Source organism: Orycteropus afer, unplaced genomic scaffold (genome assembly GCF_000298275.1).
Source record: "Orycteropus afer afer isolate SDZICR_OR568_19922 unplaced genomic scaffold, OryAfe1.0 scaffold00942, whole genome shotgun sequence".
Lineage (NCBI taxonomy): Eukaryota > Metazoa > Chordata > Mammalia > Tubulidentata > Orycteropodidae > Orycteropus > Orycteropus afer.
In genome coordinates, this window is record NW_006922529.1 from 52,132 (window position 1) to 57,167 (window position 5,036).

Consider the following 5,036-nt stretch of genomic DNA (forward strand, 5'->3'; position numbering starts at 1 on the left):
CACTGTGTCAGTAGAGCTCCTAATAAAGGGCCACCACAATGTAAACAATGCATATAACTTCCTGTTTAAATTAGTGGATGGACTGAACCAGTGTACTGAGCTTTAAGTAGGATCCAGTCAAATACATTGGGGCTTCTCATTTAAAGAAAAGGCTCCCAGCAATCATGATATGTGGTATAGGGGAAAGAATCACTCAGAACTACTAAGAATTGCCTCCAAAACACAGATATGGTATTTACATAAGCTACCAGAACATTTTCTGCACCATGCACATTTTCCCCAATCAATATTACATTATTGATTGAGAATCAGGAACAGAAGAGGGAATCACCAAGCCTCACACAGAACACTCTGCTGCAATAAAAGGGATCAATGCTATATCGATCAGCATTCTGTCAGCCTGTAGCAATAGAGGGCTCAAGAACTGCATGAACAGTGTGTGCACACATACATGTGTACTCTCACCTCTAGCCACCATCTTCTATGGTGCCCAGCCACTCCTCAGAAGAAAGACTGAGCAATCTCCTTCCATAGTGATACCACCTCAGAAACCTAAGGAGGGGTCGCTGTGAGTTGGGGCCCACTCGATGGCACATAACAACAACAACAACATGAGCAAATTAAAAGGTAGAAGAAGATTATTTTCTTTAAAGAGCTTCAATCTCCTCTATCTAGAAACACTCCTCTAAGAGTCTTTACTTCCCATGCTATCCTCCACAATAATGGGACAGAAGTTGCAATGTGTTTAAGCCTCACAGGAAAACATAAAACCAGAAAAAGAGTGACTAAAATGTCAAGGACCCAAGGAACTGAGGGCCAAAGAAGCCAACCCTGGCAAATTCAGGATAGAATTAACATCAACTAAAATGGGATTCTTGTGCTAAATCAGATAGTTTACTAGAGATCCTCAACAATAGAAACCTAAACAGCTCCAGTCCCTACTACCACCACAATGAACCATCCATTCCCTCTCCCACAACAATATCAGACCACTTAGAGCTAACTGCAGAGAACAGAGAGGTCCGAATTACCATCCCTAAAACTTAATTATGCCCTGGGTCCTTAGTATCTCATTTGACTAAAATGTAATGCCTGCCCTACCAAGGAAGCATTTTACAATAACTGTGAACTTAACTCTTACTTTCTATAAAAAGGTCCACATGGAAAGCAAATGAAAGAGATATGACACATTTTCTACCAGTGACCACTCACCATGACTCCTCTTCTTTCCCTAGAATCTATTAAGACACAAGTTACTTTCTCTCCGAATCTGTTTTGGTTTCATAAAAGCTAAAAAGACAGAATGACCTATTACCCCAAGAATGTCACCTGTATTTATCTTTTTGCAATATTACTGACCCTGGAAGTTCAAGTAATTTTAAATAAATTGGTCTCTGGATCAAGAATATTTAATGCCAAAAGTAGAATAGCAGTTATCTACACCCTTTTGAAATAAATACCCCAAGTAATAACTAAATGAAAAGTTTTTCTCACATTCCCTTTAATAACCTATTATCTACTATTTGATTATATCTTTGATTATACCTGGAGCTTATAAGAGGAGCTGTGGTGGCGTAGTGCCTAAGGTATGTGACTGCTAACCAGAAAGCTGGTGGTTCAAAACCCACTAGCCAATCCTCAGAAGGAAGACTGGGGAATCTACTTTCGTAGAGATACAGCCTCGGAAACCCAAGGAGAGGTTGCTATGAGCCAAATCGACTCCACAGCAGTGAGTTTGTTTTCTTTTTTTGGTTTTGGAGAGTACAAACCATATTTTTTTTTTCTAACTAAATGCTAGCAGGAGTATTTATTTATTTATATTGTGATCTGGGTGAAAGTTCATATAGCAAATTGATTTTCCATTCAATAATTCATACACATTTTGTTTTGTGACATTGATTACAAATCCCATAATGTAACAGCACTCTTCCCACTTCCTCCTTGTGTTAACTCATTCTCTTCCTCCTTCTTTCCTATTCCTTCTTGCCTTCTGAGCTTTAACCCTGGGCAAATGCTGCCCTTTTGGTCAAAGTAGGGTTGACTGTTTTAATGAGTGCATACCTCATGGTTCACCTGATAGGCCTGTTTATCATTTGGCTGAAAGTTGAGCCATGGGGGTAAGTTCAGTTACAGGCTTGAAGGGTATGTAAGTGCCATAGTCTTGGAGGTTCCACCTGTCTCTATCAGACCAGTAAGCTTGCTCTTTTTATGATTTCAAGTTTTGTTCCACATTTTCCTCCCAATCTATCCAGGACCTCCTACTATGATCTACTTCAGAGTGGTTAACACTGGTAGCCAAGCACCATCTAGTTCTTCTGCTCTCAGGGTTATGGAAGCTGGGGTACAGCCTCCTTTAGTTCAGTTCCTTTAGACTAATTGTTTTCATTGCATCTTTGATTTTCTTCACTATTCTTTGCTCCAGACGGGGAGAAACAAATAGTTGCAACTGAGCCGATCACAGGATTTTAAGACCCCCGTCACTACTCACCAAAGTAAGATGAAGAACATTGGTTTTGTGAATTGTTATGCCAACTGACTTCGATGTCCCCCAAGACTGTGGTTCTGAGCCCCTAGGCCCAGTGACTCATTACTTCAAGGTGTTGTTTGGTTATGGCTAAGAATTTTTCATAACTTTGTCACCTGTGCTCTCTACTCTATTCATGGATATATTTGCAGCATATGTAAATACATATGTAGAAATATTCTCTGTCAAGCCTATATATACATATATTCATGAGTGTAGTCCAATTTGCCTTCCCACTCCTGTTCAGCTTGAGTTTCTCTCTATGTATACACTCATAAATTATTGTTGTTACTCTTATTGCAGGATTGGGTATATAATGGTAATTACCTTTGTTGCCTTTAAATCCTGTGCTCCTCCCAAAGTCTTCCTTTGTCTTCATCATTTTGTGCTGACCTCCACTATTTTGTATATTGTGTATCATTTCACCAAGGTTAATGCATATCTAGTTAGTGATTTACCCTCCCTTCCTCTCCACTCCTGGTAACATGTAACATGTAACATCCTAAGAATAAAAGTTGTGTATAAACCTTTTCTTGACTTTTTCTAGTAGTGGTATCATACAATATTTGTCCTTTTGTAATTGACTAACTTCATTCAGCATAATGTACTCTAGGTTCATCCATGTTATGACATGTTTTGCAGATTCATTATTCTTTAACATTGCATAGTATTCCATCGTGTATATGCACTATAGTTTGTTTACACATTCATCCATTGATGGGCACTAATATTGTTTCCATATTGCTATTGTGAAAATGTTGCAATGAACATGGGTGTACGTATGTCCGTTTGTGTCACAACTCTTATTTCTCTCTGATATATACCTAGTAGTGAGATTGCTGGATCATATGGTATTTCTATTTTCAGCTTCTTAAAGAAGTGCCATACTGTTTTACACAGTGGTTGTACTGTTTTACAGTCCCATCAGCAGCGTATGAGGATTCCAGTCTTTCCAAACCCTTGTCAGCATTTGCTATTTTTTGAATTTTGCTATTAATATTGGTATGAGATGATGTCTCATTATTGATTTGATTTGCATCTCTCTTAACAGCTAAGGGTTAGCTCTGGTGGCGTAGTGCCTAAGGCATTTGACTAGTAACCAGAAGGCTGATGATTTAAACCCACCAGCCACTCCTCAGAAGGAAGATTGGGCAATCTACTTCCATAGAGATAACCACCTTGGAAACCCAGGGAGGGGTCGCTATGAGTCAAATCAACTTGATGACAGTGAGTTTGGTTTTTTGGTTTGGAATGGCTAATGATCACAAACATTTCTTCATGTGGTTGTTAGCTGCCTGAACATCTTTGGTGAAGTGTCTGTTCATATCCCCTTCCCATATTTTAATTGAATTTTTTTGTCTGTTTGTTGTTGATGTGTTAAAGTTTTAGAGATGAGTCCCTTGTCTGATATGTGGTTCCCAATCCATAGGTTCTCTTTAAACTTTTAGTGAAGTCTTTTGATGTACATAAGTTTCTTAGTTTTAGGAGATTCCAGCTGTCTGGTTTTCTTGTATTGTTTGCACATTTCTACTTATGTTTGATAGTGTGTTTATGCCCTGTACTAGGGCCCCTAAATTTGCCCCCATTTTTTCTTTGATGATCTTTATGACTTTAGGTTTTACAATTAGGTTTTTGATCTGTCTTTAGTCAGTTTTTGTATACAGTGAAAGAACATGGATTCCTATATCATTTTTCTACAAATGGATATCTAGTTTTGCCAGTACCATTTGTTAAAGAGATTGTCTTTTCCCCATTTACTATATTTTGGCCATTTGTCAAACATCAACCATCCACAGGTACATGCATTTACTTCTGGCAATTCTGTCCCATTTTTCTATGTGTCTATCATTGTACCAATACCAGGGTGTTTTGACTACTGTGGCTGTGAAGTAGGAGTTCAGGTTGGGAACTGGGAAACCTATTTAGTATTTATCCAGGCTATCTTTCTTTTCCATATAAAAATGGTTACTAGTTTTTCCATTTCTTTAAAAAATGATGACATATTGCATTATACTTCTAGATGGCTTTGGGTACTATTGACATTTTCACAATGTTAAGTCTTCCTATACATGAGCATGGTGCAGTCTTCCATTTATATGGGTCTTTTTTAGTTTCTTGAAGTAGTGTTTTGCAGTTTTCTTTGTGTAGGTCTTTTGTGTCCCTGATTAGACATATTCCTAAGTACTTCATCTCTTTGGTGGCTATTGTAAATGGCGTTGCTTTCCTGATTTCCTTTTACAGAGTTCTCTTTGCCACTGTAGATGAGTCCAACAGATTTTTGTATGTTGATCTTGTATTCTGCCACTTTGCTGAATCCTTCTCTTAGTTCTGATAGTTTTCTTTTTGAGTCTCTAGATTTTTTTATATATGTTGTTACTGTTATTAGATGCCATTGAGTCATCTCCGACTCATAGCTACCTTATGCACAGCAGAACAAAACACTGCCTGGTCCTGTGCCAGCCTCACAATCCTTGCTATACCTGAGCCCATTGTTGCAGCCACTGTGTCAATC

The 5,036-nt window shown here is 38.3% G+C and overlaps 1 protein-coding gene across 1 annotated transcript in view; it reads right to left on the reverse strand.

The window, feature by feature from the left end:
- The window catches only part of UPRT (uracil phosphoribosyltransferase homolog), a 73,000-nt gene that overhangs the window by 13,434 nt on the left and 54,530 nt on the right, over window positions 1–5,036 (reverse strand). The gene's annotated exons all lie outside the window — the stretch shown is intronic.